Source organism: Pantherophis guttatus, chromosome 3 (genome assembly GCF_059756535.1).
Source record: "Pantherophis guttatus breed Tessera chromosome 3, ASM5975653v1, whole genome shotgun sequence".
Lineage (NCBI taxonomy): Eukaryota > Metazoa > Chordata > Lepidosauria > Squamata > Colubridae > Pantherophis > Pantherophis guttatus.
In genome coordinates this window covers 80,242,404-80,254,808 of record NC_142065.1, presented here as the reverse complement: position 1 = coordinate 80,254,808, position 12,405 = coordinate 80,242,404, and the positions used below count along the sequence as shown (strand labels likewise).

General features: G+C 36.6%; 1 protein-coding gene and 1 long non-coding RNA gene across 3 annotated transcripts in view; one reads left to right on the top strand and one right to left on the bottom strand.

Annotated features, from left to right (window-relative positions):
- The window catches only part of LOC148114644 (uncharacterized), a 296,681-nt gene that overhangs the window by 164,357 nt on the left and 119,919 nt on the right, over positions 1–12,405 (top strand). The gene's annotated exons all lie outside the window — the stretch shown is intronic.
- The window catches only part of LOC117677160 (uncharacterized), a 50,887-nt gene that overhangs the window by 32,599 nt on the left and 5,883 nt on the right, over positions 1–12,405 (bottom strand). Inside the window, exon 2 of the long non-coding RNA XR_004594670.3 lies at positions 144–234. This is a non-coding gene — a long non-coding RNA (uncharacterized LOC117677160). The remainder of the gene's footprint in view (positions 1–143; positions 235–12,405) is intronic.

Below are 12,405 nucleotides of genomic sequence, written 5' to 3'. Positions count from 1 at the left end.
GTTCCCTCAACTTCTAGAACTCTAAACTCACTAGAGACCATTATTTTATAGCCTCCTTGTGAGGAACAGCTATCTGGAGAACTTCTAGGCAATCTCAGTTCCTCCCCTTGTCTGGAGTGGTTTTGAAGAGCTGGTCTACTTACCAAACCTTCATCCTGCCATGGTCATCAACTCCACATTTATCAGAGCCATCATCATCGTCTTCTTTTCTTCCTCTGGAAGTTGTCACCTATCCTGTTAAGATTCCAGAAATTAGTCAAAACCAAACTATCCTGGAGACCTTTTGTAGAATGATTGGTTTGGAGCAACCTACAGGTCTGAATTATTTTTATTGTTATAGTGTTATGAATTTTGGGTTTTGTTGTGTTGATGACCTTAACAAACAAGTAAATTTGATCATAGGGATTCTGAGTATTCACCATTATTATTATTATCTGTATGACTGCCTTTCCCTTGATAAACCTGTCTATTAGTCAAATCAATAAAAGAGACCTTTTTGAAGATGGCCCCACTATTAGGAGCTCAGCTAACAATACACAGGAGAAGGCTTCTTCACTATAGATCCCAGAATACAGAATGTATTCCCTACTACTTACAGAGATTGTACAATCATATTTTTCACAACCCTTTAATTGTTACGTATTCTAATTCTGATTTTAATTTTTATTTCCATTTTAATTGAATTCTGTTATATTTTTATTGCTGCTTTGAGCATTGGTGTAAATAGAAAGGCAAAGCATACATCCAATGATAAATTAAAAAATTAAAAGGATACTTTCCACAATAATAATGTCTATAGATCTTTCATATTTTCTTCCCCATATTAATTGCCAAAAGTATAATGATTTATAACTACCATGAACATCATTATTAATTTTCCTGTTGATTATACCTATGGGGTAGCAACAAATTTACTCCAGCTGGAATTGCCTTTGAAATGCTATGAAAATGTCCATAAGATAATAGCAACTAATTGTTACTTTAATCAACTTATGCTTAAAAATAATTTAATATAGGGCAGTTATGTCTTGTGGGGAAACTTGTTTAAAATATACTTATGAGAACAATCATACCTTTCTTGCTCAGCATTGTACTGGGAAATCAGATTCTGAAATTAGGCTGGAAAATTTTTCTTTTCTTTTATAAAAAATGAGTCAATAAATTCTGTATTCTAAAGTTTTTTTAAGAATTAGAAATAGAGAAAATTGGCCAGGAATTGTCAGATTCTTTTGATCTCCAGATAACTGCTGAACAATGTTACTGAGGTCTAACAGTCTGTGAGATAGTAAGTAAAATCAAGGGGTGTCAGAGTCAACACTGTAAAATTGTTCAGTGGCAACTGCTGAAGTAAATATATGAAGTAAATAGATACCTGAAAAGTAGAAAGGGGAATTACAGTTTATCATCAGGTGTTGTATGGTAGCTATGCAGGAGGGAATGGGACAACTTGCCATGACCAACTTGCCACGGCCAATTCACAACAGCCATGGCCAATTCACAACAACCAACTCGCCACGGGACAACTAGCTGTGGGACAATTTAAAAATTTAATTTAATTATTTAAAATAAATAAAAAAATATTTTAATTTTTATCATTCACATTTCATTGTGTCCCTCCTTTTTCATTCAATCTTTAATGATTCTATTCCACTATTTTTTTTTTATATTTGTGTAACTCGTTTCCTTCAGCGAGTTGACCGGTGGCGAGTTGACCGTAATGAGTTGACCATGGCAAGTTGGCCATGGTGAATTGTCATAGACTCATGCAGGAAGCTTGTCATCAACAGAGGGAGAGAAATGTGGAGTCATCAACTAGTCAGTCTCAAAGCTGCTAGTGATGAACCAGCTATCTTCTACTTTGGGATCACAGTCCCACTAGGAATCTATGAATCCATCCATATTTGATCTGTGTCAGTCTGACTTCTACTTTATTACTTAGTCCCATCACATTTTCTGCCAAATAAAAATAAGGAGGAAAAACTTTCCTTATTCACAAATCCCATATTGTAAAGACAGTGGCCAAGTATTGTTAGGTAAAGAGGATAGCAAAATTTTACCTTAGAAGACACTTTTTCAGTAATTTTACAGATACATCTTCGTTGATGGTGAAATTCAATTTGATTTGTTTATTGTTGTTTATAAAACAATTGGGAATTTTGGGGTGAAAGCCAAAGTTGTTTTTATGGGGCAGACCTTTCTCAAAGGGCTTCCACACATTGCTATCTTTAGCTTATCATTTTTTTTTCAACTCTGGGCATATTCATTAGTACCTTGTTGGCTTCACTGATTGCTGTTAGATACGGCTAACTTATGATGATTCTTGCAACAAGCACACCTGTTATACGATAACCATCTCTAATCGAGCATTCTCCAAATGTGTTTAGGCAACAGCTCCGAGGATTTCCACCAAGCATGCCCAATCCCCACCATTTTCCCAAAGTCCAAGAAAGCCACCCTCCATCAACACTTCTGATCTCAACAAACTCATAGTACTTCAAAGAGCTTTATAAATACTGAACAGTAAAGTAAAAACATGGGTATGAACAACATGCTATTCTTAAAGGGTAACAAGCAAAAGGCCACAATATATTAAATACCTGATATTACATGCTTTAGGGGCACATTTCCCCACAAATAATGATGAGAAATATTAATTATTTATGGGTGATTTGCATAACTGCATAATGCATCTCTCTATAAATAACAGATTATTTGCATAACAGCATAATGCCACTAATCATGAAAAAGAGCACAAAATAAATTCATATTTCTAAGCATTTGATCATATCAGGTCATACATGCTCTGCCTGTTTGTTCTTAGCCTGTCCCATTGTAGCTGAGATTCTATACAGTGCCCACCGCTCCTGCCTTATGGTTATAACTCAGTGGTGAAATACATGCCTTCCCTGCAATGGGTTCTATCATTATAGTTTCCTCAAGAAAGTGTATTTTTCTACCAAATCACCTGTCCTCTGGGATATCTCCCTTCCTGAGGCTGGGTTGGTCCCAACCCTGCTGGCCTTTCAGCAGTCCTTGAAGACCTGGGTTTTTTTGTCCAGGCCTGGAGTCCCAAGAGTGTGAAGGGCTTCCTTTCCTGAATATGCTGACCTTGTCAAATTACAATATCTTTAATTGCTACTTGTATTTAATTTATTTTTGCACAATTGTTTTTATGATTGTTTGCAGCCCAGAGTCACTGGTTTGAGATGGAAGGCTATACAAATTGAATGAATGAATGAATGAATGAATGAATGAATGAATGAATGAATGAGAGAAAGAGAGAAAGAGAAAATGAGAGAGAGAATGAGAGAGAGAGAATAGGACAGAATTCTGCCTAAAAGACAGATAAAGTGTACTGCTTTCACAGATTTGGATTAGCTGGATGAATGTTCTAACTTGATGTAAAGGAATGTCCTAACGCTGTCTTTTCAAATTGTTCTGTGTCTCGAGCTCCAGAAAATGTGCATAATAGTTTCCTCCAGAATAAAAATCCTCTTTTTCCTTAATCCAGTTATCCATTTTCAAATCTATTGATTATAGCAGAATAGGCTGGGTTCCCCCCACCCCCCATAATGCATGAATGCATTTAGGCTTTCTCACACTCAATTATTTATATACAATTAAATTTGATTTAACCTTACTTCCAGGAAATCCTGTGTTGGATTCCAGATATAGGATCACTTATTCTTGTAATCTGTTTAGTAATTTTAATAATCAAACATGTCTCCATACGGCATATATTGCAATAATGAAACTGGAAGAAAGAAGCTGTATGGATGACTGGTAACTAATGACCAGAACAGTTTTTGTCATCTAGAGAAACAAAAGGAGCAATTCCTGTCCTTTTCGTGGATCTTCTTTTTCAAGGTTGTGTTTTCCTCTACCCCTTGGCTGCCTAGGTCAGCATTTCTCAACCCTGAAGAATGGACGTCAATTCCCAGAATTCCCCAGCCTTAGAAAATCTTATAAATTGCCAAGGATAAGAAACACTAGTCTAGATTGTGTCTGTGCACTTTAAAATTTGCTACAGTACTTGATGAAGTATGGGTAGGACGTAATAACAGGCCACCTGCACTGATAATTTATTCACTTGTCCTAGTGTGGGGAAACAGCTATCTTGATTAGGAGTGCTGGAGGGTAGTAATATTACATATACACGCAGAGAGAAAATGCTAATGCAGCTGATACCACTGTTTCCCATTGTTAATAGCTATAGGGAAAGAGAAGCCCTATTAAGAATAGCTTTAAAAGAAATTTACCCCCAAAAAAGTTTTAATCTTTTCTCCTTCCAATGACCCTACTTCTATATTGCACCATTTTCTGTGAGCATGCACATAACTGGGTTGGTACAGCAACCAAACAGGACAGGCATAGACTTCAACAGATAGTTAGGACAGCAGAAAAAACAATTGCAATCAGCCTGCCTTCCATTGAGGTTCTGTATACTGCAAAGAGGGCAGAAAGAGGGCTGAGAAAATATCTATAGACCCTCACATCCTGGATATAAACTGTTTCAACTCCTCCCCTCAGGAAGCCATGATAGGGCATTGCATGCCAAAACAACTAGACACAAAGACACTTTTTTTTCCCCTTGTGCCATCACTCTGATGCCTATTTACCACACTACTATCTTATCCCTAAGAATATTTACCCATGTAGTAGGGCTATATTACTATTATCCTAGTCATCTTTTCTATTACCTTCTCTTATTGGTATCTTATTATTATATTACCTTATTTTTTGTATGTACACTGAGAGATTATTATTATTATTATTATTATTTAGACTTCTATACCGCTTCATAGTGCTTTACAGCCCTCTCTAAGCGGTTTACAAAGTTAGCATATAGCATATTGCATATTAGCATATTGCATTAGCATTAGCATATTTTCCCCAACAATCTGGGTCCTCATTTTACCCACCTCGGAAGGATGGAAGGCTGAGTCAACCTTGAGCCGGTGAGATTTGATCTGCTGAACTAGCAGTCAGCTGAAGTAGCTGCAGTACTGCACTCTAATCACTGCACCACCTCGGCTCCTGACCAGATTATGATTCCTTGTGTGTCCAATCTCTCTTGGCCAATAAAGTGTTCTGTTCTGTTCTATATATATGTCCATATGTGCAGCCCTGACCCACCATTTGATGCTATCTTCACAATACATGAATGTATGCATTGGATAAGAGAGGTGAAAAATCAAATAATGGCATAATGGAAAGAAGGAAAGAAGGAAGGAAGAAGCATGATTTAAAAACAAAACAGAGCAATAGCAGTAAGCTGGAAATTCAGGAGGATTTTTTTTAAAAAAACTAAGGATAGATGTTAAAGATGGAAAGGGAGTGGAAATGAATTATTGTGTGCAAACAAAAAGTCAAGAAAATAGAGGCCAAAGGGCACCTGCAAAAAGAATAATGATCTCCCAAAAATTGGAAAAAGAAGGATAAGTAGAGAATAAGTAAGGTCAGAAACACATTAAAGATGAAAAATAGCATCATCCTTTGGGATATTTCCCTCACATTGCTCCTTTTTTATCAGAAGTCACACTTCCTCCATCACCTGAAATAAAAATGATGAAAGTATTAGATGAAAAACACGCCATAATAAAGAGTATGTGAGTACATGTACACACACATACACACAACTCTGACATATAGTCAAACTTCCCAATTTTCATGAAAGGTTATCTCTTAGACTATGCATATCTACTGCTATCAAATGCTGGTTGAAAATTGTGTTTACATTTCTCATGTATTTTTTTCATTCTGGGATGTGGCAATACAGATTAATGGTTCTACTAAAGTTTGACCTTCCATTCATTTTGTTTTAAGCTCTCAGTTCGTGGGTTTTGCCATGTAGGTATTGTAGCCAAAATAAGTTCTCTTTTTTTTTTTCTGGAGATGGGCGAAAAAGATGGTCTCTCAGAAGAACTTTTTAAGGCTTTGTTGCTTCAAATGTTTACTTTGGGGGAGGGGTTAGTTAATAGCAAAGATAATGCAAAGCAAAACTTTGGGTCATGGTTTATAAACTGGGAACACTTTCTATTGAAACTAGAATTATTTAAGGAATGAGGTGAAGATGGTGGGATTCAAAAATTTGGGCCTACAATTTGACAAATTGGATATGTATCTAACTTTCACTTCACTCACTGGGTTATTAAAGCATTAAACTATGTAATATCTACCACATACAGTATACAAATGCCAAAGGAATAAAATCTGAAATTAAAGCTGCTGCTGCCCACTAATCTTAGCAGCTAATACCAGTAGTAGGTAGCAAACACGGGTAGGTCTAAAGCCTGGAAAAAAACAGTTATGTTGGTAGCCTTATTGTTGAGCCAAGAAATGCACAGAAAGAGTTATTTTATTTCTAATAAGCAGAAGCATTAACACAAAGTGCTTTGATTCCTAAAGATGAAATCACATATTCAAAAAAAAGAGGCAGTTTTGACTTTGTGATCCATCAGATATCTTTGTTCACACTCCCCCCAATATAATCACCATTTTGTATTCTACTATTTTTATGTCCCAAGCTTCTCCAAAACTCATTATAGAACTGTAAAACTTTTAATCTGACATAACTTTTTAAAACAATTTGTTTTGTTTTATTTTAGTTTACTTTACTTTTTGTCTTAGTCACACCACTTCATTTTCCTTCACTACCTTTCATTTCTGATGAACAATATCTGGTAGATTTTTCAAAGATCAACTCTCCAAAAGTTATTTTAAAAACTTTGTTTTAAAAAGTGTTGCTGCCCCATTGGGGCAATAATTACCTTCTTAATTTATTTCAATCAACATTTGACAAAATATGCCAGTTTAAAGCAGAAGTATGCAGCAGACATGGGACAGTTCAGTATGATTAAAGAATGGAGCAAGACTGAACTAGTTTGCATGAATCAAGAAGCAATTGTGTCAGAAATGTAAAAAGATGGGAAGTCCACTGAATTAGTTTAGTGATGAGGGCAACCATCTGCCAGCATTGGAATTGGTGCCAATTCCAAAAGGAATTTAGAACTATGCCAAATCAAAAGATCTTCCTTCTGACCTTATGCCTTCCTTTATTCCCATTACATGCACGTAATAAGACTGTTTCAGAATTCAGTGGAATAGTGGAGGGTCTTGTAAAAGTTTGGGGAAATTATAATACATTTCATCAGACACTGAACTATTATCCTGGGATAGAAGTGTGTATATTCTAGGATTATGAAGTGGAATGACAAAAGAATAACAGAAATAAATAATTGTCTATGGAAGTGGAGAACTTTAATGCTCAAATGTGCTCCAACTCTAATTTAAAGCATTCTTCAACATTGGCAGGGGCTGTTGCCTGCTGTATTTCAGCAACATTTGGAAAGTCCCAGATTCTTAACTCTTGCTGAAGCCAGAACATACTCATAAAACTGTTGATGGGTGTAACACAGACATTTTTTCAGTGGCCACGAATATGACATGTACGAGAAATAATGAGAAACATCCTTACTTATTGCAGTTTGTCTCATGATGAAATCAGTCTTTGTAATCTCTTTGCTTAAGGGTTGAACTCTTGAGGTAAGACATAGAGTGTCCTGGGATGTTAAAGCTTTCCCATCTAGATTTTGAATAGCTCCATTACTAATTTGCATTTCTTTATTTTTATTGATTGATTGATTTTATTTTATTGTGGTGCCTGCCAACTCCTAACCGACTCTAGGCAACATACACAAAACAAGATAAAAAGCAAAGAGGCAAAGAAAAACATAATAGAATAAATAAATAAATAACATAGCAAATCTGAACCTCCCAAAAACCATACAGGTGGTCCTCGACTTACAACTACAATGGAGCCCAAAATTTCTGTTGCAAAATGAGACAGTTGTTAAGTGAGTTTTGTCCCACTTTGCAACCTTTGTTGCCACAGTTGTTAAGTGAATCACCGCAGTTGTTAAATTAGCAACATGGTAATTTAGTGAATCTGGCTTCTCCATTGACTTTGCTTGTCAGAAAGTCACAAAAGGGGATCACATAAGCCCCAGGACACTACAACAATATCAACCTGTTGTCAAGTATCCGAATTTTTATTATGTGACCATGAGGATGCTGCGGTGGTCGTAAGTGTGAAAAACAGTCATAAGTCACTTTTTTCAAATAAACTGTTATAAGTCAAAGACTACCTGTAGTTTGTTTTTTCTGGACTTTGATTCAGTGGTAATTAATCCATTTGTCCTTCACTTCTAGAGCTCTTTTCTTCACATATTTCTGAATTTGTATGGGTCCCTATGCATTGCAAGATTGTACCTTCTCTTTATCCATATTTTCTTTTAGGCTATCGGTCTGATAAGCCATTAAAAATATGAAAGAAATCTTCTGTTTTTCTTCATCAATATTAGTTTAGAAATGAATGATAACAGTGGTCTATATCCTGCTTTCAGATTAGGCAATAATTTTAGCAATACCATTACAGGAATTTAAAGATATAGTGTGTGTGTGTATTGTGTATACACACAAACACACACATTTATATACAGTATGTACTGTCTGTGTGTGTGTCTGTGTGTGTCTGTGTGTGTGTATATTATGAAACTTGCATAGGTTATTAAATGATTGATCACACTGATACAAGTGCCTCTGAACATAAGTTTACAGTGACACATCTTATCTGAGCTCTAGAATTTGCTTTGTGCATTATGTAGAAATGATTGATGTCAATTTTTTTTTTAAAAAAAAGAGAAGCATATTCTATTGTTTCATACACCTTTGTTTTAAAAAGAACGTATATAGAAAATTTTTCAGCAGCGGTATAATTATTTCAACAGCTCCAGTCTCCCTCTGGTGTTAAACGGTATGCTTCTTTCATTTACAAACACACAATCTATGTTTAACTGAGTATTGGAAACATTGGTCCAAATGCTAGAATTTCTTTGTAGAACAACATCACAGCATGATGTTTCCAAAGACAAAAAATGCTGGTTCCCCTCCACCCCCACCCCCGATGTAGCAGTGAATGCAGTCAGGAGGGGAAAAAGATGTAACTCGCTCAGAAAATGAATGTATAAGCATTTCTCAAAGTATGACATAGATTAGACATTACAGTTGCACTATTACAGTTACACGAAAAGGAAAAACCCTATTATCTGAATAACATAAGGAGCCTGGAAGCCTGTTGCCATTTGAATTTACTGAGGACTTGATGCAAATATAGACAAATGAGATTGTTAAGCGACCTCTTAACTGGAGGCCATTTGAGTCTGAAGAGTAGTGTGTCATCATTGCCTCTACAAATGCATATGAAATCCTCTCCAGTACAAATTCTCTACATTCTGCTTACAGCCAAAATAGTCCTTTGGCTGTAAGATAAATATATATGTCTTTTGGGATCGAGGATAGGTGATTATCATCCGCATCCCATTGTAGTTAGGCTGGTTTTCCCCTGTAGTCAAATTTCTTTTCCTTTCTTTGCTATTGTCTATGTTTGTATGTTTGTGAGTGTGTTTGGTTACAACTCCATTAAATCCTGTCAGTGTATTGGGTTAGTAGAATTCCGTTCTACTGTTTCTAATGTATAGAAACAGACACTTTCTACATTTGGTGTTTAGGTACCAAACACAAATGCTAATCATTTTAATTAGGAGGGAGTTGATTTTTTTTTTTAAATGTGGGAAATGCAACACTTACAAACAAGGTCAGGCTGAAACAGCCTATTAGAGATCTTCAAAGGCTGCCTCTGACAAAGATCAAACTGGCTGATGGGTGAATGCTAGAGGATTTCTGCCATTTCCCTGAAGCATGTCATGTGGCTCCAATGCTTCAGTCATTTGGATAGATGTTATCAAACATCTCATTATCCTCAAAGCTAGATGTTTGCATGGCCTGGGTTAGTACATCATATGCTTGGGGCTCATTAAACCAATGCAACATCCAAGTTTTTAAGCGGCACTTGAGTAGGAGCTCAGTATGACTGTTTTTTCAAGCCCAGGGGAATGAATGTGTAACTTATGATCTGGAGCATCCTGTCAAACAAATATTGGCTCGGTTAATGTTTCAAAGGTAGATAATGGTAATAGGAGTCAGCTAGATGTTATATTTTATTTCTAGATCCTAGTTCTGAAAACTGCACATATATTTTTGTCACTGACAGAATGGGGGTTGTACTAAATGAAAGTCACTCAACTAGAAGTAGCCCATATCCTATGTATAATGGCCAACTATGTCTCCATGTATCTTTTGATTGTATGTTTCCATCTGCAAAAATAAGCTATTGGCTCTCTGGCCAATCACAATGACAGGTAAGGAATAAATAAATGTAACTCTTCTTACAAATTACTTCACATGTTTTTAGGAGGGATCTAATGAATAAATTGGTAGTCCCCAAACTTTCCAGCTTTGCAGACCAGTGGGGGAGGGAGAGGCAATGGTTCCGTAAAAATGGCGGGCGAGCACACGCATGCAGCTTCATTTGCATGAGCGGCAGCCATGTGCACCCACCTCTCGCACAAATGGAGCTGAATATGCAGCTTGTCTGCTACTCGCGCAAATGGAGCCACGCACACATGCCTTCAGCTGCCACTTCCGTGGCCCAGTTCCGAACGGGCCACGGCCTGGTAGTGGGCCATGCCCTGGGGGTTGGAGACCCCTGTTATAAATAATTGGCTCTTTCAAACAGTTGGTCAAAAGTCGTGTTGGCTAGAAAAGACTGCTGACTCATATAGTGAATGAGATCAAGATACTCTGTTATTAGGATAATGTCAGGCCAAACTTTTTGTCCTCCAGCATCGTTTGATGTTTCCCCCCAAAATACAAACATATTTTGTCTGTTCTATGGCAAGCAGAATAACAGAATAACAGAGTTAGAAGAGACCTTCTAGTCTGATTGAGAGGCAGTTTGGTGTAATTGATAAAGCATCAGGTTAGAAACTGGGAAACCTAGTCTTCCCTTAAGACAAAAGCCAGTTGAGTGGCTTTGGGCCAGTCACCCCCTCTCAGTCCTAGGAAGGAGGCAATGGCAAACCACTTTCAAAAGTTGCTGAGCAAACTGAATCTGCACAGGTAGTCCTCCTGAGTCAAGATTGACTTAAAAGGCCCAAACAATAACATCGTTCTGATTAGTAAAACTGGTTAGTGATATTACTGTATGAAATTATTATGTTGTATGAAATATATGCTGTATTTGTAAGCATCTTTATTCTTCAAAGGCCACCGAAATATGACATAAGTATTATAGGAAGCTTCCTAACATCTGATCAGACTGTTGACCCATTTGGCCCATTACTCTATTGTCTAGCTGATTGGCAGCAGTTCCCCAGGGCTTGAAGCAGAGGTCTGTCACATCATCTGCTCTCCAATTCCTTTTTTTTTTTTTTTTACTGCAATTGCGTGAGAATGAATCTGGAACCTTCTTCATATAACACAATTTCTGCCACTCTTTAACCATCAATTTAAGCCAACGACTTGCCGGCTTCTAACATTATAATACAATAATTTTGAGATTTGTAGCTTGTGTTAAAGTGGAGAATACTTTTTTACTTGAGCACATTATATATTTGTGTGTGTGCGACTGTGCACAGGCACTCACATATAATATAATGTTTACTGTACTTGGATATATCTCTAACCTTCAAAGGAGAAAGAAAGAGAGTTATCTTCCAGATGTAATTGTGTCAACCTTAACCCTAATATGTAAATTAAAAGGTTTTCGTACATTTTTGTGAATAGTGTGAGATTTTACCCTGCAACTGTTTCTCCCCTGCTTCTTATTTTCACAAGGGAAGCTGCTACTTTTTAGAGTTTTCCCTCCTTGCAAAAAGGAATAATTTAGATTTTCTTCTATCCCTGCCACAAGTTGAACAGACGAACAAAACAGATTCTTCAGAGACAATTTTACACAGAGTTACATCCATCCAATTCAATTATAAATTAAATTGACTAACGAACCATAGCTCATTATGGGAATCAATTACTCAGAACTGTCTTTGGACCAAAAACGTGGAAAATAAAAAATAATGGTCATACTTCAATATACCAGATTGTCAGTGTTCTAAAGCTCCTATTTTTTTTCTCCCCCAGCTTGGCATAGCCAGACGCCAAAAAGGAGTGATCATCATTTGTTTTACAACTTGTAGAGCTATTCCTGTTAATCTTTAGTCTGATTTTTTTCCCCCTATCCCTTGATCTCAGCCTTCTTTCTTCACCAAGATAATCAGACAACACTAAAATAATGTTATCCTATGGAAGTCTTTCAGAGCAGCTTCATGCAAATTTTTTATTAAAAGAAGCCACATATTTGCCTATGGTAGAGACCAAACAATAATAATGTCAGGAAGCTCTGAAGGCATTGGATTAATAAAATCATTCTCGTGACAGAGGACTAAACTAGCATATAGAAACATAAAAACATGGCAGAAAAAGACCCAATGATTCATCGAGGCTGCCCTT